Source organism: Chelonia mydas, chromosome 15 (genome assembly GCF_015237465.2).
Source record: "Chelonia mydas isolate rCheMyd1 chromosome 15, rCheMyd1.pri.v2, whole genome shotgun sequence".
Taxonomy (NCBI): Eukaryota; Metazoa; Chordata; order Testudines; family Cheloniidae; genus Chelonia; species Chelonia mydas.
In genome coordinates, this window is record NC_057856.1 from 30,703,502 (window position 1) to 30,726,057 (window position 22,556).

Consider the following 22,556-nt stretch of genomic DNA (forward strand, 5'->3'; position numbering starts at 1 on the left):
TTTGCACAGGCTGCCCAGAATGGTCAAGGACTCCAAAGGAACATTGCAGCCAAGCCACCTGGCACCATTGCTTGTTCCATTCATAGTAACTACTATTCCTTGTTTAGAATTTAAGCTCCTCAGAGCAGGAACCATCTCTGTCCCTTTGTCGCATTCAAACCCGTGCAAATTTTCAGTGTTTAGCCGAGGATCAACAGTAAGAAGAGCATTAAACTCCAGCGTGGCCAGGGTATAGGGGCTATTATATACACTGCTATTACTACGAGTGAGAGCTTTCCACATTCACAGTGCTTTCCAAATATTAAGAAATTCTTACCACACCCCTGGGAGTTGGGGTAAGTAGGTCTCATGGCCTGCACAATTAGAATGATTTCAGGCTGTGGAGCAGTTTATCAGGTGCGTATGTTACCTTCGGAAAAAAAGGTCCTGCTTTCAAAGCCGAAATGTATTCAAAGTGTTCCTGGCAGAGTTCTTCATTAAAAGGGTTTTTTACGGGCATATTAAATTCCTCCAGAGTTCTCAGTGCAATACCATTAAGAAATCATGGCTTTTTTTTTTAAGATCCTTTTCCCCTGAAAACTGACAAAATGGATCCCCACAATACGCTGCACACTCATTATAGCCTTTGCAATTTCTGAAATGGAACCATGTCTTTTTTCAGTTCTCACTCTATAAGAAAAAAGAAAGAAGCAAATGAAAAAATGATTTAAAAAAACCTCAACCCCTCCTCCTCCTCCTCTTCATTCATATATTACAAAAAGAAAAATCACAGATTGTGTATTTCAGAACAGAGAAATCTGTGTAGCCTATCCTTCAAACCAGCCTGAACCTCTGGGCAGCTTTTATAGCTAATAGCTCTCTGGGGAAAAAACACAACAGGACAGAATAGACTGAACATGTCAAGATCCCTGTGTTTGCCTGGGACTTTCGCCTAATGAAATTCAACATCTGCATAAAATTTATGAGGAGAGGGGGTTCTCATGCAATTTTTCAGTGCGAATTAGATTAAGTGGCTCCCACTTCCACACATGCCTGCACATATTGGACGATGCCACAGAGTTCCCTGGTGCTGGGGATGCAAAAGGAAGAACAGAGGCTGAAGCAATGGAGATGGCTGCAGTACCTCATTCGAGGGAGTTATTGAGGTAGCATTCTGAAAGGAGTTTGTTTTGGGTTTTTACTCTCTCCGATGTATTCACCCAGCTTTCCTGCCTGCATTTTGAGTTCTGCCGCACGTTTATTATGGCTGCAGGCAGGAGCAGGGCTTGGTGATTCCATGCAGACAAAAGCAGACCTACACTTCCAGGCAAAGCTGAAAATGAGCCTCTGAAACTTTTGAAGTTTGGGACGTATTTTGCTTTGTAAGCCAAATCCTAGCTCATCCCTTCCCTGCATGGATTAGGGAGTGCCGAACTGGGCATAGTGATACCTCCTGAGGCACGGCCCCTTGCGCTGCCATCTCGTGGGCCACGGAGGGCAGCCTCCAGCGCACACCTGCATGCTTTGGTATTCGTGCTGGCCAAGCAGTGGCTAGCACTCTGCACTCTAACGCAATACAAAATGGCCATCCCAGCACAGGATTGAGAGAGCACTTTGCTGCTACAAGGTGCCACACTCTGGTGAGAGTAAAACCGATGAAAGGTCCCACTGCACTTGTCCCTGGGACAGGACTACGAACCCCAGTGGTTACATTCTGCCTTCGCACACTGTCCCAGGGAGCTGCAGTTGGAGAGGGTATTATATTTCCACAGAGCGTGGCGCTGCAGTGTTACCTGCTACTGAATTCCCCCACCCCACCCCACCCCACCCCAGAGGCTGCTGCATTTCAGGGGCAAGGAAAATATATCTCTTACCTACCACACAGTGTAGTGTGATGTCTAATTAATTAACGTCTGTACAGAGCATCGAATGAAAGGTGCTAGAAAAGTGCCGAGATCTCAAAGTATTGTATTATTAGTGTAGGTTGGAACCCATTGGCCCATTCATATAGGGCACCGTAACATTCACCTAAGAGCATGGCTAATGGCCAAGTGTACAGCTCACTTTGCCCAATCTATACTCATGTTCAATCTTAGCACCTATTCAGTCCTTCATCACAGCTGAAAGAAGCTGAGCCTCAGACCGGCCCCCACATTTCTCCCATACATTATGTACAAGGAATATCCTGACACATTATAATGTACCTTATAAATAACGCTGAGAAGAGGCACTGCATAGTCATACACTGCCCATGTCACTGCTTTTAGTCATAATAGGACCCTGTGAGAAACTACTTCAGCTTGTCACCACCGTTACTTTCATTTGTCGAGCCAGGCAGACGACACTAACATCAGTCATCTTGAATCAAACGCTGAGAAAACTTGCAAGTGCTCATGGTCTGAGAAGTGAGTCAGTCCCCTTGGATATATATTTCCTATTTTAACCCTTCCAGACTGGAAGGATCCCGGGCACCAGGACATCTGCAGTTAGGGCCCCATTCAGCAAAGTCCTTAAACCATATGTTTCAAGTTCTGTGCATTGACATCCAAGTCAAGCACATGCTTCACTGGTTTGCTGAATAGGGCTAGACGGAGGCATGTGCTTGAAGGTAGATATGTGGGTGCTGAACCAGGGCCTTGGGGCTAAATAGAAAGTGAGGAGCGGAGGCAAGATGATCCCCCAAAAGAAGGGTGTTGTTACCAGTGAACCAAGATGTCCTGCCCTTCAAAGAAGTGCTGGCAAAAGGAAGACAGAGATGGAGTTGTTCATTACAGGCGCTGATTCATCAAATCATATTCAACCCCAGTTCCCCCATGAGTACATAGTACTCAGTGCATCTGAAGACTTTCCCTCTCCAGCGGCCATAGGCTCTTTCAGTGAGCAGACCCCTCCCAGCACAGTGGGGTCCTGGTTCATGACTAGGGTTCCTAGGGGCTACAGTAATACAAATAAATAATATTAATATGAATCTCTGCTCTGCTACAGGCTTTCTGTGTGACTTTGGGTGAGTCACTTAGCCGCTCTGTGCCTTGGTTCCCCATCTGTACAATGACCTAGACCTGGCAGTCCAGGTATCCACCAGTGCCGATAGAAGTTGGTCCTACACAATCGTGGGGTTAGAAAACGAGCAATGATGATGAATAATAACATGTCCAATGTTCTAGGCACAGTACCTGCTCCTTGTACTCCTGTGCTGTCTCTCCTCTCCTCATCCTCCCAGCACATCGTTCTCCGCTGTTGCCTATCCTAGCAGTGACTGAGAAATAGAAGAGCTTGTGTTATATAGGCCCCAGACTCTTCCCACTCCCAGCATGCTTTGCTAAAAGGTTGCTAATAGTCAGACCCTCCCCGCCCCCCCCCCCCCCCCCACACCTTTCCCCTGCCCTACGAGGCAGCAAAACCAGCTGGTCTAATTGCAAGGCAGGACCAAACCTTCCTGATTATTCCTTAAAAAAAAAAAATACCAGAGTAAAGACGAGGAAGAATAAAACCCACTTCTTAAAGAGTAAAAACATGCTATTATTCAATATTTTCAAACAATACTTTTTTCACAAGCATTTGTATATAGTTTGGAAAAGGCATTTTTGGTCACAATAATGACTGCTGTAATATTATATCTGCCAGCCCATCTGCTGGACAAAACAGGATTGGTTCTACTGGACAGTCACTAATGTTTGGTCCAGGCTAGGTATAAATGTTCCAGGTGACAGCATTTGCATTGCTTTCCTTGGAACCACTGCTTCAGTGCAGGGAGTGTAGAAAACCACATCCTCTGGAGAAAAAGGGGGTGGGAAGGAAGAAATAGCAAATGGCTTTTTTGGCAGGATGTCAGTTGTACACAGGCATCAAAAAATGGAGATAAAAGGCACTTTACCAGCAGGACTATTGACTGGATTTGTTACTCCTCCAGAGTTCTAATATGCTCTCCTGTGAGCTAGCAAAGAAGGCCCCATGGCAGTCCAAGCTGATGGAATATTGTTTGTGATCTTCTTACAAACAGAACTGCATTTTTGGTTAACAGTTTTTTTAATACAAAAATGACATTAATTTATTCTGTTATGTTAAACCCTGGGAACAAACAAGTGAAAGATGTTTTAATAGAAAGACTACACAGGAAATAAAGGGCCCAGTTCATCCCAGATCTCCAGGGAGCTGCGCCACACAGGACACACAATTGGATGAATATTCTCGACTAATCTGGACCCGGAATGAGGTTTTGCTCTTAATGCATAGGATACGAGTGTGCCGTATTAACACTTCTCATGAGCAAAGAGGCTGGTGATGACTAGGTTAGGCAAAAGTGGGATATGCAGCCCTGGGAGAAACACTTACTGGAAAGTGATGGGAGAAGGGATTAAGGCAGCTGGTATTACGATCAGTCAATCCCAGGCTCATAGAAATCAGAGCTGGAGAGGCTGATAAGGAGGTGTCTGCTCACTTTACACTGGCCCAGGAGCGTAGAGCCAGGCTAGCAGCATTGGCAGGGAGGCCTGAGACTCAGAACCCTGCCCTATTTCCCAAAGTACCGTCTAGAGCCGAGTATAGTTCAGCATCTCACATGCAGTCCAATTTCCCGTGGAATCCAAGCGCTAATGTTTGTCAGTTTAGCTGTATTCCCCTTAGGAGCAGGGCCCTTAGCGTCCCAGCTCTCTCTGCTCTTGGGAACGTTCCATTAGCAGATCAGCTTTCTCTTTGATTCGGAGCAGGAGGCCTGGGAGCGCTTTCTTACTGGAATCAGCCACAAAAAGCCAATTCAATTATATCCCCTGCGCCGAGATCCTGATGTGAAGGCCCTGGTAATTATAGAACAGGTGAAAGGCAACATCTTAACGAAAGCCCCCACAGAAGAACAATTAGGTGGAAGCACATGGTTCTGTGCCTGGACGGCAGCTGCTTTCAGGCATTCACTTTCTAATCAAACCTCCAGTCCCTGGCTGTGGGCTTAGCCCGCACCGCTGCAGCCCCCAGAGAAATAAAGCAGTTAAAAGAGCTGGTACAATGGTGAGCCAAACCCGCATTTCAGTTTCTTTGGCCATTAGTTAGCTACTCCCTGCAGCCACATTTACACGGTTGGCCTCCACAGGCTCCGCAATCCCTGTGCAGCCGGTGGGGCATCCTGCTCCGTGGTTAGAGCACCGTGCTGTGACAGCGGCCCCCTGTGCTCGGGCAGCGGGCTGCTGGGAACAGCTGTCCTCTTGGCCTGTTGCCAGGAGGACGCATGGCTCAATAGTGCTAGTGTGGACAGAATATTTTTGCAATAGAGTGGAAAAGACGCCACTCAACAAGCTGTTTATTGCGAGGACTTTTCATGCACATGCACAGAATGAGTGCTGCCCTGGGAGGTTCATTACATCGATTGATCCAACAACCTTTAGCTCTGCATGCAAATACAATCTGATCAAACTTTAATGAGACCAGGCTCACCTCTGTGGCAATGCAGGATATTGCATAAACCAGCAAAGGTGCTGCGCAAATGACACGGGCGGTGGGTGTGAGGACCCCACAAGGCAGGTATGCAGTGGGAGGGGATGGTAGATAAATGGGGAGCTGAGTTGTGTCTGAGAGGAAGGATGGACCAGTGGTTAGGACACAACCCTCAGATTTGGGAGGGGCTAATTCCCAGATCTGCCACAGACTTCCTGTGTTACCTTGGGCACACAGCGAATCACAGAAATGTCGGGCAGGAAGGGACCTTGAGAGGGCCTTACATCCAGCCCCCTGCGCTGAGGCAGGGCCAAGTAAACAGACCATCCCTGACAGGGGTTTGTCCAACCTGTTCTTAAAAACCGCCAGGGATGGGGATTCCACAACCTCCCTTGGAGGCCTGTTCCAGAGCTTAGCCACCCTTAGAGTCAGGAAGTTTTTGTAATATCTCATCTAAATCTCCCTTGCTGCAGATTAAGCCCATCACTTCCTGTCCTACCTTCAGTGGACATGGAGAACAAATGATCACCCTCCTCTTTATTACAGGCCTTAACGTATCTGAAGACTATTCTCAGGTTCCCTCCTGTGGCTTCTTTTCTCAAGACTAACCATGCTCAGGTCTTTTTAATCTTTCCTCACAGGTCAGGTTTTCTAAACCTTTGATCCTTTTTGTTGCTCTCCTCTGTTTGTCCACATCTCTCTCAAAGTGTCATGCCCAGTACTAGACACAGAACTCTACCCGAGGCCTCACCGGCGCCAAGTAGAGTGGGACACTTACTCCCTGTGTCGTATGTATGATACACCTGGTGATACACCCCAGAATTAAATCAGCCTTTTTTTGCAACTACATCATGTTGTTGGTGCTTGTTCAGTCTGTGATCCACTGTAACCCCCAGATCCTTTTCAGCAGTGCTATGACCTAGCCAGTTATTTCCCATTTTGTAGTGCTCCGTTTCATTTTTCCTTCCTAAGTGCAGTGCTTTACAGTTGAATTTCATTTTGTTGATTTCAGACCAATTTTTCAAGGTTGTTTTGAACTCCTCCAAGGTGCTAGCAACCCTTCCCAGCTCAGTGTCCTCTGAACATTTTATAAGCATATGCTTCTGTCATAAATATAAAGGGAAGGGTAAACACCTTTAAATCCCTCCTGGCCAGAGTTAAAAACCCTTTCACCTGTAAAGGGTTAAGAAGCTAGGATAACCTCGCTGGCACCTGACCAAAATGACCAATGAGGAGACAAGATACTTTCAAAGCTGGAGGGGGGGAGAAACAAAGGTTCTCTCTGTCTGTGTGATGTTTTTGCCGGGACCAGAGCAGGAATGCAGGTCAGAACTCCTGTAAAGGGCTAATAAGCAATCTAGTTAGAGATGCGGTAGATTCTGTTTTGTTTAAATGGCTGATAAAATAAGCTGTGCTGAATGGAATGTATATTCCTGTTTTTGTGTCTTTTTGTAACTTAAAGTTTTGCCTAGAGGGATACTCTGTGTTTTGAATCTGATTACCCTGTAAGATATTTACCATCCTGATTTTACAGAGATGATTCTTTTACTTTTTCTTTAATTTTAATGATTTAATTGGGGATCGGTCCTGCTTTGAGCAGGGGGTTGGACTAGATGACCTCCTGAGGTCCCTTCCAACCCTGATATTCTATGATTCTATGATTCTAATTAAATTCTTCTTTTAAGAACCTGATTGCTTTTTCATTGTTCTTAAGACCAAGGGTTTGGGTCTGTGTCCACCGATGCAAATTGGTGAGGATTTTTATCAGGCCTTCCCCAGGAAAGGGGGTGTAGTGCTTGGGGGGATATTATGCGGGGGGAGACGTTTCCAAGTGAGCACTTCCCCTGTTCTTAGTGTAACACTTTGGTGGTGGCAGCTTTTAACCTAAGCTGGTAGGAATAAGCTTAGGGGATGTTTCATGCAGGTCCCCACATCTGTACCCTGGAGTCCAGAGTGGGGAAGGAACCTTGAGAGCTTCACTCTATTATCCAAGTCATTAATGACAGCATTGAATAGTACCAGATCCCGGACAGATCCCTGTGGAAGCCCACTAGTTACAACCCCCACCCCCTAGTTTGACAGCAAACCATTGATAACTAGACAGCTACAGCTTTTCAACCAGTTATGCACCCACTTTGCAGTAATTAACCTACACCACATTTCCCTTGATTGCTTATGAGAATGTCATGTGGACTTGTCTAAAAAGTCTTACTAAAATCAAGATATGTCTATTGCTTCTCCCCACCCTGTAACTCTGTCAAAGAAGGAAATTAAGCTGCTTTGGCTATCATTTATAACTCTGTTATCCTCTAGGTACTTACCAACTGATTGTTTAATCATTTGTTCCAGTATCCTTCCAGGTATCCTGGTCTATAATTCCCTAGGACCTCTTGTTTCTCTTTTTAAAGCTATGTTTGCTCTTCTCCAGTCCTTTGGGACCACACCTGTCCTCCATGAGTTCTCAAAGATAATTGCTAACAGTTATGAGATTGCTTCAGCTAGGGCCTTCAGTACCTAGGATTAATTTCATCAGACCTGCCGACTTGAAGACATCCAACTTATCTATATATTTTTAACCTTTTCTTTCCCTGTTTTCGCTTGCATTCCTTTCCCCCTTGTTGTTCATAGTACTTGTGTTAAGTATCTGCTAACCATTGACCTTTTTAGTGAAAACTGAAGCAAAATAGGCATTAAACACCTGAGCCTTCTTGATGTCATCAGTTATTAGCTCTCCATCCCATGTAAGCAGGGGACCTACACTTTCCATTGCCTTTCTCTTGCTCCTAATGTATGTAAAGAACCTCTTCTTCTTGCCTTTTATGTCCCTTGCTAGGTGTAACTCATTTTGTGCCTTAGCGTTTCTGATTTTGTCCCTATATGCTTGTGCTAGTCTTCCATGTTCCTTCTTAGCCATTTGTCCATGTTTCCACTTTTTGTAGGATTCCGTTTTTGATTTTTCACATCGTTAAAGAGCTCCTGATGGAGCCATATTGGCCCCTGTCTGTTCTTCCGATCTTTCCTTCTCACCAGAATAGCTGGCAGTTGTGCTTTTAATATTGTCTCCTCGAGAAACTGCCAGCAATCCTGAACTCCTTTGTCTCTTGGAGAACTGGTAGATAAGGTCCCATGGGAAGAAAATCTGAGTTTGTCGGCTTTTTTAAAGTTCATTGTCCCTAGTCTGCTGTTCTCATTCCTGCTTTTACTTAGACTAGTGAAATCTACCATTTCATGATCACTTTCACCCAAATTGCCTTCAACCTTCAGATTAACAACCTATTCCTCCCTGTTACAACCAAATCTAACAAGGCTGTGCCCCTGGTTATGTCCTCCAGCTTCGGAAGCAAAAAATTGTCCCCAATACATTCCAAGAACCTATTGGACATTTTGTGTTTTGCTGTATTACAGCAGATGTTTGGGTAGTTAAGGGCCCCCATTACTATTAAATCTTGTATTTCTTTTACATGTTCTAGAAATACCTCATCCGCCTCCTCTTCCTGACCAGGTAGTCTATCCCTTGATAGCCCATTCCCCCTCCCTGTTTATCTTCACCCACAGACTTTCAATTGGCCTGCCTCATACCTCCTTCTGGGCCTCAGAACAAGTGTGTATATTCTTGACGTATAATAAACACCTTCTCCCTTGTGTCTTTGCCTGTCCTGTTGAGCAAGTGATATCCCTCTAGACGGATATTCCAGTCATGATCTTCATCCCACCCTGTCTCAGGGATGACAATTAAGACATAATTTAGCTTATGGCCTAATAACTCTAATTCTTACGGTTGAGTCCCCATACTCCTTGCATTTGTATATAGGCATCTAAGACACTGAGCAGATTCCCCCACTGTTATCCCCTCTATACCCCTCCTGTGACCCTTGGGTAATTTTCCATCCCTCGCACCCCAACATACAGCCCTTTGTTAAAGTAAGGTCACTTTTTTTTAAAACATACCGACCCATGGGCTTTTATTACCGGCCCCTTTGAACCTAGTTTAAAACCCTTCTCACTAGGTTTCTGAGTTGGTGTTCAAAGATGCGCTGCCCTTTCTTGGGCTGGTGGCCCCCCAGCTCTTGCCAGCAGACCTCCTTCCCAGAGCAGCAGCTCGTGGCTGAGGAAAGCCCTCCTGTCGACATGTCCGTGCAGCCATGTGTTCATCCCCAGAGTGTGCAAGTTTCTGCCTGGGCCCTTACGCTCAACCAGGAGACATTTAGCCTCTGTACGATGGGGATAGTTGAGCTGCCCTATCTCAGCGGGGTGGTGTGAGGCTAAATACATTGAATGTTGCTTTGGTGCTGGGAGTAATACCTGTGATAGATGGGGAGGCTACACACTGATATACAGAGCTGGAACCAATTTGTTCCCTCCTCCTTTTAGTTAAGCCATTTGCTATGGTAATGTCACAGCCACACCTGATGGAATGACATGGGATCGCTCAGAGGCATGACACACACAAATATGGGAGCTCAGAATGTTGCCCGCTCTATCGCTAGAGTGATGATGATCAGTGTTTGTCTTAAAGTCCTAGCTCCCGGAGCCAAGTGACCGCACAGGCAGCTCCTGTATCGGCCTGGACGTGCACACACCATGGCAGGGTGGCAGAGGCTGGGTAGGGCTTTCTCTGCAATTGCTCCTCTTGCCCAGTGGATGCTATGGCACCCGGCACAGGTACTGAGAGCAGGGAGAGTGTCTCCCCTGTGCTCTCAGTGCCCCATTGCTGGCACTGACTGAGGCAGGGATCCTGTGTAAAAGCTCATGTGTGAGCCTGGAATCACAGGGTGTCTCATACGGCACATGCACTGGGTGGGGGGACCTGAAGTTGCAAGGGCAATCTGAGCTCTGGCTTTTCCTAACACATGAATGCCTGACTTTGTGTTTAATACGTATTTAAAAGAACATGGTTACGGTTACAAAAAAGCTACACGAATGGCACATTTACGTCGCCACATGTCGGAATGCTGATTTTGGAGGTATTGTACAGCAGCATCATTCACTCTTGTTACCATGTCTGATGATAGCAACCAACTGAGCCCAAGGCTCTATTCTGCTAATCACTGTACAAGAAAAGTGAGAATTAATCCTTGCCCCAGGGATTTACAATCTAAACAAACAGGCCAGAAAAAGGCGGGAACAGAGACATGCTCAAGGTCACACAAGTCAGTGGCAAAGCAGCCCGGATCTCCAGCGTGTTAGTTCAATGCCCTATCCAATGAACCCTGCTGCAGCTTTACATTAAGCACCTTCGCAGTGTTAAAGGACTAGGCCAGCCATTTGGCTCATTCTTGTTCCTGCTATTTGTGCCTGGCTGGAAGCACATTTCCCCTGTAGCAAATTGGCTGGGCCACAGGAGACGTGACCCTGTTTTGCATAATCACCAAAGTTAGTGGTAAAAGAAAATCTTCACACAGAGCCCCAGTTTACAGTTAATTTTAATCCAAAATTGCTGTGTGCAAATAACTAAATGACCTCAAAACCTTACCTAAATTGCTTGTTCTTTAGTGGCAGTAGCAAAGCATGATTCCTTAGACATTGAGCTTGTTATTTGGAATCAATACAACATCGCACTGCTGCAGTAGATTCACTGCACAATAAAATGTAAATATTTACACTTGCAAAGGAAAAGTAGATCTGAGCCTAATATGAAGACATTTTAATTTATTTATGTATTTTGGCTTTGCAGGACACAAAGGAAATTGCTCAATCAGGAGAAAAAGCTTTGCACATCATCTAACAACCACCCAGGGGGAAATGAGGTTTATGATAGCACGTTTCAGCCTCAGGCCACTGAGTTGCATGCCTTTGAAACACCCAGACCATAAGGAGGTCTATGCTTATGGAGCTGACAAAGACTGTTGATCAGTCACTAAGCTCTGGCTAGGAATAAATACTGTCATCATATTGTGTAAATGATATAAACACATTTTTTTAACTTTGCGCACTCTTTAATGCACAGGAGGCAAACGGGTGGTGGGTTGGTTAAGTCACAGTAGGAAATACAGGACGGTGGCAGTTTATGGCCTTGCGTGGGAAAACAGTTCTTCTGGTTCCTATTGTGTTTTAGCTACACTTACTAGCATTCACCACGACAACATTTTGTAGTTTGTCAGTATCAATGACAGCATGTTACAGCATTACTTTTCTTGTCTTGGAATGCAATGTCCTATCACCTCCATCTCTTGTGGGGCTCCCATCTCCCTTTCCTGAACTGACCAAGATGCTCACAGCAGGCTAGTAATACCCTGTGTTGCTAGTAAAAAGCTGGAGGGGAGCAGGTCCTCAGCTGCTACAAATCGGCATAGCAACATTGACTTCATCGGGGTTAGTCACATGCTTACTGCTAGGCACATACTTAAGTGTTTTGCTGGATCATGACCAGAGGCTCTGCACCATGCAGGGTCTAGCCCGCTCTGAATCAAAGCTAAATTTGTAATTTTACCAGTGACAGCATTTAGACACGGTGCTCGGATGTTTAAAGGCAGCCACAAACAGGCCATAGCGGATGGAAGAGTGTGGGAGGAGTAGCCTGCTGGAAGCCCAGGGGGCGAGAGGGTGACTTCTGGAGCAGCATGCTCAGGAATTCAGGCTTCAGTGATGCACCTCACTGGGTGTGAGCAAGGAAACTAGTTTGCTGGGCACGGAATGCTGCAAGTTCAGAAATAGCCATCCTGTGCCTCGGGGTGCTGTGCTGTCAAATTGCTTTTTTGGTACATTAGCCTCCATGAGACCATCATGCAGGGCCAGGCTCACAGCTGCTGCCAGAAGAGTTACTGCCTTCGACTAGTTATTAGATCAGCTGCTTAGTGGTTTTTATTTCTACCTGTATTTAGAATGTGTCAGACCAGCTTTAGGCACTTTGGGCACTTTTTCAATTGTTACCTCCTGGTTTTATGACTCCCCATATTTTGTAAGGCTCTGTTGAGATGGAATCTGTCCCTGCTAACCAAGAGTCTGACCAGTTCCCAGGCAAGTCAGTGAGATTGTTTTCTTTTGACTGTAATGGAAGCTGGAGGAAGCCCAGTTACTATAAGGAATATCCTTCCATGCATCGGTTTGCGTCTCCAGTGCTTTTATAACTGCCAATGATGCAACATTAAAACCATCTCTCTTTGAGTAAGGCAGACGTTTGAGAAGGGAATGTCTCCATATGAGACTGCAAAAGGCCAAGTGGTGGCATTTGCCAAGTCTCTAATTAAGGTAATTAAAGTGTGCTTTCTTTTCCAGTGGCTACGTCTTCTGAGAGCGTCCATCAGGGCAACGATTTCTGTAAAGAGCGCCTTAGTTTGCAAGGCATTCAGAAAGTCAGCTAGGATGATTTGGCCGTCACTTGTTCTAATATTGCACCCAATAATGGATTTTGTATATAGGAATTCATTTGGCTTTTCTTCCCACATACCTGTTTTATTCAACACCATGACTGCTTTTTGCCGTATACTAATAATGCTACAATAATTCTCTATCTCGTTTTATAAATGAAAACGGCTGTGAACACGCCAAACATTCACAGCTGTCCAAGCATGAGGGAGCGTTGACTTCATGGCCCTTGGAATGTCGGCTTGCAAGCATGATGCTGATGGGGGGAAATATGGATTTGGGTGTGGAAGTTTAGGAACCCAGCTTTGAAAACTTCAGCCTAAACTTCTACCACATAACTGTGTGTGTGTGTGTGTGAGAGAGAGAGAGAGAGAGAGGCTGACTAGTAGCCTGAAGAAATCAGTGGATTCTTTTTATCTCCCCAGTGCTCACCCATACCTCACTGCAGAACTATTTTAATTATATGGATCCCTTTAGCTTGGCCTTCCTGACAAACTTGCTGTGATGCTTGAAAGGCTGTTGTGTTTATGACAGCTTCAGGCAATGGAAACACAGCCACTGGCTTGATTGAAACAGTATTTTTAAATCATGCTGCCCCCTTAACATTGGTCCTTTCTTGTAGGATGGGAGGGTCTTTGGTTTAACTAGGATTTTAAAGAGCCCAGAATGAGACAGAACATACAAGAATGGGTAGAGAAGTAGTGTTTGCAAGCCAGCAGAAATCCCTACCTGTCAATGAGTTACCGGAACCTCTGCTTCATACGTGGGTCAACCAGCAACACTGGAGACTGTCTGGTGGACTTCTGTTCTCAGCATCGTATCCTCTGAGTACTGAGCCAGCAAGCTCCAAGAGGGGCAAAACGAAACAGAGCAGCTCCAGGAGCATGGCTTGCCCAGGAATGGGTAGGATACCCAGAGGATACTTGCATGTACCTTGGCCAACCCTGGCCTGGTCAGCCCCATAGCCTTTCCTTTTAGTTTACAGCAGCCCCGCTCTTCCGCACGCCGAATGTCTGAGTGAGAGGCTGCTTGCTGTGCTGCCGAGCAAACCAGGGCTCACGAACTAGGTCACTGACGGTATTGCTGAAAACTGAGGGGTCTCGCGCCTCTGAGAAGAAGAATGACTGCACACCCCAACACCAAGTGAAGCTATTTAAATGACAGCCCTGTCCGGCTGCACTAGTAACCGGCGTGCGGTGTTGGACCCAGTGTTCATTGGTGCTTGACTCCCCCATGCTGGCAGGACTCTTTGCACCCATCGTCATTTGCGGGAGCTGTAAGTGTTGCAGACACTCGCCATCAGCCGATGGGCTGCAACCCGAGCTACACAATGTGTACAGCAAAAGCAGGGCTAACTGCCTGCCAGGCACAACGGGTCAATATCTTATTGGATCAGACTCTTATCGTCCGGTGTTTACATCACAGCCGTTCCCAGCCTTGGCCTCTTCGTGAAAGCCCCCTTTCCAAACGCAGGCCACCCCCCAAAAATGCACACACAGACCCGCACCCCGTTTGGAGTCTGTATCAGGAGATGCAGGTATCGCTGTGGGAAGCTGAAAGCGCATTAAACAAAGTGCCACACAGCCTCTCCTCAGTGGGATTGATCCATTTCTCAATGTCCATATGTCCTGCATGAGGGAACGGGAACCACCGTGCAGCCTGGATTTCACTCGTAACTCAGAAAACCACTGGTCAGGATAGGGAAGGGCCTTCCTCTGCCATCTGCAAGGAGCTAAAACCTAATCAACGCCAAGGCTTCCCATGGCCTCCCTCCTTCTTTCCTGTATTTGATGGGATTGAGTTTCATGCCTATTGGATACAGTGAGTGAACACGCAATTGCTGTGGTGCATGGAGCCTCTTGGCCATTTAGATGTGTTCTTTCTATAAAGGGTGATGTAACTGAAATTATTCTCCCTGCAGGAGGTTCAATAGGCCTGGAGCCCTCCTCATGCTATTCTCAATGTTTGCCATTGTGACTGGCCTCATGCTTCAGGGTCTAATTCCCTGACAGCAGTTAAATCCACATCCAGTATATCGGTGTTTTGGGAACCTTCAAACCGGTGTGGGCATGGAGGATTCCCTCGGTACGTAGAGGGGCCGAGGCTGAGCTGGTATCCAAATGGGAGGACTGCGGGGGAGAAGAAATTAGTTCTTGTCCTGTAAAAACAGTAACACGATGGGAAATCTGCCCTTTCACGTGAGTCAGCCTTGGCAGTCATCGCAACCGGGAGGAGGCCGAGCCTTATGCTGGGAGAAGCTACACCGCGACTATGAATGAGGCAGAAATGTACCATGTGCACACCTCCACAGGCTCCCCGGCCCCAGTGCCCACGTGGTCCTTCAGGGTTGGCCCAACCAAGTGCCATTTTTCTCCCTGACTGCCCCCCAAAGGTCAGGATGTCACCGCCTCACACAGCTTTACCTTAGCACAACCGAAGGCTCAAATTGTCCCATTCTAGACCAGATCTACGAAGACAGGAAACCAGCTGGGGCCTGGGACACAGACCGTGTTCTGCGCTTCAGTCTGACACATGATGAGAAGTAGGTAGATACATGGGTGCATCTTGATCTGGTAACGGTGAAACAAACAATAGACTTCTTCTCCTCTGCCCCTTGCCCTGCGAGCCTCCCCCCATCCCCACCGTGGGCACGCCTCCGGCTAGGATTCCAGCCCTGACATGCCGCCGGCCAGTTCCGCTATGAAAGGCATGACAGGATCCGGTAACATATGGGAGGCGAGCTCAGTCCAGGGATTGCTCAGGCGTGTGCCGCGAGTGGGGAAGTGGAGAAGTTCTTGGTTCTCCCGACCTTGGCTAGTGCCCTGTATCGTCTAGCTCTGGAGTCTTTGCCCAGTTTCCGCTCTCAAAAGCCTGACATTTCAAAAATCCCTTTGAGGTCACCTGCCTACGGGCTCAAGGTGCCTGGATCCTGGCTTGTTAGTCAACGGGCCACAGCTGAAGGTGAATGAGTCAAGCTCAGACGGGTGCTTTTTGTACAGCTCCCGCTTACTAGCCTGTCAGCTACATGTTAGCAGCCGATTAAAGCCCCGCTGTCACGGACTCAGTTCGGATAGGCTGGTTTTTATTCTGTTTGAAACCCTGGTGTATTTTCCGCACACACAATAACTCTCCCAGCCCCCTCACCCCCGGACTCAGCACTATCTCCAGGCATTCTCATGCCCATTCGGAGCGCCCGGCACTGCCAGTCGGACACCTTCGCACAGAGCTGCCCTGGGCTGGAGTGGCTAATGTTACACAGGTTTCATGCAGTGCCATGGGATTACCTCCAGCAGAGTGAATGGGCCTCAGCTGGGAGGGCTCTCGCCCCTGAGCCCAGCCCAGCCGCTTGCTGCTTTGGGTTGCTGCTCTGAGGCTGCACCGATGGAGTCTGTTGCTTCCCCCCATCCCGGGGTATCCACTGCAGAGTCTCTGCCGCAGCTTCGGGCCTCTCTGAATAGAGAACTGGTAAAGATGTGCTAAAACCACAAAGGGGAAACTCCCTGGAAGTGCTTCACTCCAGCAAAGCCCCACTGGGGCTGCTTGGCTGACGAGTACCCAGCATCACTGACGCCAGGGGGAGTTAGTGCTGTCACTGGCTTCTATGGGGGCAGGATCAGGCCTGATCTGTAACTCATTCCTGCTGCGGGATTGGCCATCTCAGACACGTGATATTGACTGGGTGACTCCCAAGCATAGGTGCTGGACCTAGGGGTGCTGTGGGTGCTGCTGCACCCCTGGCTTGAAGGGGATTCCTTTATATCCAGGGTTTACAGTTTGGTTGAGTGGTTCTCAGCACCCCCCACGATACACATTGTTCCAGCAGCCCTCCGCCTAAGATGGGAGCCGGGATGCTGCCAGCCTGGTTAGCTGTAGGGTATTTGCACAAGTGGACACAACAGCTCCTCTGTGAGTCTGAACAGATTTGTACAAGCGACCTTGGGTTCCCAACTGTCTGGGAAAAGGGTCTGAAATGGAATGAATCCAGTGACGTGGTTGCTGTGAATCGGTCCCCCAGCTCTGCTCATCACTACTTGAAACTCAGCTACCTACCTACCTCTGACTAGACAATACTGAGAGCTAAGGCCTCTGGGCTCCTCCCCTGAGAGGAACAAATTAATTCCCAACCCTGCATCCCAGGCTGCAGGGCTCTCACAGCCGCTGGTCTGGCCAGGGTGCGGGTTATTTCACAGTTGGTGGCCATCAGTGTCTGGGTCTCCAGCCTCATGAGTCCCTGCCTAGCTGTGTACAGGAACGAATTGATTATTTACTCAGCATATCCTCACTCACACAAGCACCTGATTAAAGCCCTGAGTAAGGACCCTCGGGTTTGTCCCTGCATTATTAAATCCAAAGGGGACCCTTTTGGAGACCCTGCGGAAGCTGTGTGTGACTTTCAGCCCAGCCAAATGATGCTAACCTCCGTACTTCGGGCATGATACTTGTGGGAAACGAGTTGTTTCTTTACTCATCGCAGGTGAGCTGCTCAGATGACTTGAAAGCGAGCCATTGCTTTGAATGGAAACCCTGAAAGAATAGCTTGAGCTTAATTCCAGTGAGCGAACCCTGCGTTTGCAGCAGCCGCACATTGCAAACCAGCTGGTGGGCGAAAAGTTTCTACAGCAGGAACGGTTCCAGAGAGCAGCACACCAGTGTGAGGAGACTTTAGTGAAAACAGAATTTATTTTTAATGGAAATAACAAGTGAGAGGTTCATTTGCATTCATATTGCAAAGCTTAGGCATTGAGGGTACAAATTCAGTCCACCCAGACATCACTTATGCTGAACAAGTGCACAATCTAAAACTGGGGCAAGCTGTTGATGCTGCAAATGCTATGCCTAGGGAATATTAACGCTCCATTCCACTGGCCTATGCCTGTGTCTTGGTAGTGGATGGGGCCATAGCGGCAGTGATAGTCCAGTGGTTGTTGCAGAAGGACAGGAGCAATAATGTGAACGGCGGTGTTCTTTTTGCTGAAATGTAGAATATAAAATAATTCATAAAAAACGTGGATTTTTAATATACATCCATTTGATCCAACTGGGAACGTAACCTCTGGCTTGGAGTCACCGGCCTGAGCTGGATGTGACTTTTATTGCCATCCAAATGAAAGAAAAACCTTTTCTAACCAAGGCCAAGAAGGAAAGTCCTGCAGTTTATTCCAGATGGGGAAATTCAGAATGTTTTGAAAGACTGGGTGAAATTCATCCCTGCGCACGGGTTGGCAAAAAGGCCAGACACCTTCTGTTTTGGAGTTAATTTTAACCCATATTAATAAAGCAGTTCAGCAGGTATTTTTTAATGTCCTAATTAACACACCGTAAAGAGATTTTATTTTGTAAAAAGTTCAGACTCCTAAATGTCACAAGTGACCATTTTGGGACTCGAGCTATGAACAGTGTTTGAATTCTGTTTGAGCTTATGAATTCTCTATGTTTAACAATAATCCTATTCAGAATCAGACACTCAGACACCTTTCCCTGTCTCCATAGCACAAGTATACAGGCTAGCTAGCCAGGGAGGTTTAAACACCATCAACACCTGAATAGATCTTGCCCAAACAAAACAACCACATGGCTGCATCCTAGGGGAAACCAGTTTTCTCCAGCTTGTCTGCAGAGAGTGAGGGTTCTAAGGAGTGGAAAATTTCCAGAGAGGGCAAAGAGCAGGGACTTAAAAGCACACAGAAGACTGCAAAGTTGAGGTGCGATTCAAAGGGGCAGGTTTCCTGGTGGCTGCGGGACCAGCCTAAGCTAAAGGAAGCTGGCTGCAGCAGCTGAAAGGCGAGCCATGATTCAGAAGAGAAGTCTGACCTGGAGTAGTGATGTTTTGGAGAGGGGAACCTGGAACCCTGAAAGGATGCTGACCCAAATCCTAATGAATGCTCCAGAGTGGCGAGGCAACAAAAGCAGGGAATGGCATATACAGGTATTGTGTATCTAGATCTGTATTGCTCTTGCTCTAACATAAAGAGTCATTATTTTAGAAATCCTTTTGCAAAGTTTCTGTCTATTTATGTCAACTATCACGTATCCCTCAAGTATAAACCAGAGTGCCAATGAGGGTCAAGCTACTGGGTGTCTTGCGGGAGGGAGGGAGCCTTCGTCCTAGGTGTCTGGGCCCTGCTTCCTGAAGGGGCACCGGACAGAGCACCTGCCCAAACCGTTTGGCTGAGAGACTAGAGTCAGAGACGGTGGCTGAAGTCTCCCCGGTGACGAAGGGGAGGTGAAAAGGACATGGGGCCATCCTGTGGGTCCGAACACAGTGACCTGGTAATGTCTAGCAGGGGACCTTGGCCAGGTCAGTGACTTCAGGAATGGCAGTGTTGTAATTATTATTTAATATTAATACTGCTGCCATGCCCAACAGCCCCTCTCAAGATCAAGGCCTCATTGTGTCAGGTGCTGTACAACACACCTCGGACATGGCCAGTCTGTTCCAAGGAAAGTGACTTTGGATAGGAATCAAACGACTGTCAGCGATGGCTCTGCTACACCCTGTGTCTAGGGACTGTCTGGTGTGGGAAGGAGATGAAGTCGATGCCCTAGTAGCTCTTTTCCAGTTCTAACTTTGATACTTTATAGAATTCCTTAGAATGTCTGTGAAGCTGTAGTTTAACTGGGAGGGATAAATGGTACCAAGTTCTGCTTTGTGGGAGGCTTCCTTCCAGTGCTGACCCTGCCTGGAGAGGGAGGGAGTGCTGTCTAATGGGGAGAGTAATGGGGAACCAGGAGCTGAGCTCTGCTGCTGACTTGCTTGGTCACAATGGGGCTGACTCGCTGAGCTGAAAGGGGTCACTCCAGTGTGAGTGAGCGGAGAATCAGGACTTTCTCCTCTCTGGGCTTCAGCGGGTCCTGCCTGATAGGGGGGTGGTAGGAAGCAGAAGAGTGCAAAGTTCCCCTCAAAACCACTCGGCATTCAAGGTCTCTTCTCATGTTGTTAAGTCAAATGTAGCTCCGAAGTTGGGCAGGATCCAAGCTGATAAAGATCCTGCATCGAAAACACGTGAGCTTTATGGAAAGCGCCCATAAAGCAACATTTGGAGATTAAGAAATGGCGTAAAGCAGCCAGATTCTTCATGTGCAATTTTAGTGAAGGATAACGGTGAATTTCACAGAGCCCAAGCTGTGCAGCTTTGCTAATTAATTAATATTTGTACAGGGCTTTGGAATCCTCCGATGAAAGGGGGTCAAGTATTATCATCACGAGAGCTGGCCTGTCACGGAGCAGGAGAATTAACATGCAGCCGAAAAGAAGCTAAAGGGCCTGGAGATGAGCTGACCCAAAGAGGGTCAAGACAGCTATCAGACCAAGCTCATCCATTTAAGGGCAGCTTGAGAAGGTGCTGTTAGAGACCAAGGGCAAGGCTCAGAGGTTAGAGTGCAGCGAATAGGCTCTCAGGAGAAACGAGTTCCCTGTGAGTAATTCCTTTATCATTGTCATGGTTTCCATCGGACCGTTTGACCATCTTGAGTCACACTGGCCCCTTGCTGACCAAAATCACTAACTGACTTTCCTCTGGAGGGCAGGGCCTCATCCTCCACTGGAGAGGCAATGCTAATCTGAACTGAGAAATGACATTCAGCAGCCAGGCAAATTGCAAACTCTGAGCTCTCTCTGGGAGCGAAGGACACATTAATAATAAGCTCTTGCTTCCAAGCAGGGCTGTGAGCTGTGCACCCTTGAAACGTTTGTGAATTAACATTGCCAATTGCAATTTGGAGCCCCAAACACCTCACAAATTAAATTATTTATTCATACGAAATGTGCTTACAATTGCAAAAGGGAGTTGCTTAATTGAAAGTGCAGCTAGCATTTTAATAGAGCTATAAAAGGATGAAACATGGGCATAAAAGGAAGAAAAGTGTTTAAAATGATTGGTTACGGTTAGTGAATATATTGAGGATCCAAAATATCTAAGCAAAGAGCGTAGAGCTCCCATGAGCACGGAGGTATTTTATCTTTTATGTACAAGCCCTAGGTTTAAATTTCACATACTTCACAATTATGACGTTAGTTCATTACTATAGCTTCAGAAGGCTTTGACCAACTAGCAGATCATATTAATATCATCTGTCCCAGGCTGAGTAAACTTGTGTTTACATTACAGTAATCCATTCACATGCATATCGGGATAAGAAACCATTTCTCAATGTACGCGACGGATCACTGAATCCAATAGTAACAGCACAAGACATTGTGGGGAAATTGTGCGTGCAGGGCCAGCAGCAGAAATAGCCAGGCTTAAAGTTCAATCAACTTAGATTGTGTCTCTCATGATCTATTTGAATTCATGCAGATAATGTCAACTATTTGGCACTGTCCACATGGCATGTCGGTGTCTTGTGCTGGCCGCACATTCAGGGGACTCTGAAGCGAAGATGGGAGCAGACACCACAAATGGCAGAAAGCCCCACCAGGCACTTTTTTCATCAGCACCTAGAGAGCATGACCCTGAAAGAAAGAGGTTTTACAATAACATTTTTTGAAATTGCAAAACACTTTGCAAGCGACTAGGGGACAGCCCCAGGCAGCAAAGAATCAGGCCCCACCTGGAAAGCTGCCCACCTAAAGGACAAAGTTCTGTTCTAAGTCAGCCCATTGTGGTACTGCAGTGACTCGGGGTGGTGTTAGGCCCCCAGTCTGCCTCTAGTAAAATCTGTGTGGTTGTAGGCATGCCCGTCACAGGATATTGGAGAGACAAGGTGGGGGCGTATTACTTTTTATTGGACCAACTTCTGTTGGTAAGAGAGGCAGTGTATCTCTCTCACCAGCAGAAATTGGTCCAGTAACAGCTATTACCTCGCCCACCTGGTCTCTCTAATAAAATCATACATCAGTTGAGGGGCCAGGGGTTGTTTGCACAACAGACCAGAGAAACAAAGACTTGGTGTACTTACACTGGGTTCAAAATCGTGTTACACCCAGCTCCAGTGTTACCCCTAGGACAAGGACCCTCTGGGCTGGCCAGCCGCCTGGTGGTTGGAGAATTCATTCCCATCTAGGGGTCCGAGACACCTGAGGGAGGTGCGCCCAGCTGGAAGCAGTGTGCAGCTAAGTCTTTATAGGCTCAATACCTTAAAATAAGGGAAGGAGGACTTGTGGCACCTTAGAGACTAACAAATTTATTAGAGCATCCGATGAAGTGAGCTGTAGCTCACGAAAGCTTATGATCTAATACATTTGTTAGTCTCTAAGGTGCCACAAGTCCTCCTTTTCTTTTTGCAGATACAGACTAACACAGCTGCTACTCTGAAACTTAAAATAAGGGGGGTCCCCCTCTGGGTGGGAGACAAGGGGGTTGTGCTGGCCAGAAGCCAGGCGGGGCGCTCGGGAGCCCTCGGGGTGACCCGGCCTGGCTTGCGGTTGCTGTGTGGGTTTTTTGCAGGCTGCTCGTACCTCTGCAGGGAGGGGGGAAATGTGCAGCTGGGGACACTGGCCAAGCAGGTGTCAGTCTGGGTGAAGCCAGAGCCCCTGCAATTAAACCCCACGGGTGTGGGGGGGCAAACCAGAGCTTCAGAAAACGTTCTCTCTCTCAGTTCTCACCCCAAGCTCCGACTCCAGAGTAACCCGGAGCTACCCCAGGGCTGCACTTGGCCCAGGGCGAATCCCTCAAACACGATCCTGATTTCACTCAGAGGGTCTCTCCCACGTGACCAAGCAACAGTCCCCACTCCCCCAGAGCCACGTTCCCAGAGCTGCACACCCGGCCCTCCCCGAGTCCAGGGAATCGTCATGTTTTTTAAAAGGCTGCATGTCAGGCCATCTGCTCCCTCGTAGGAAGGGTCCAATGTGCTCAGAGATGTCTCTTCCTTGGCTGTGTCGTGGCTCAGTCCCTTAGTGGCGCTTA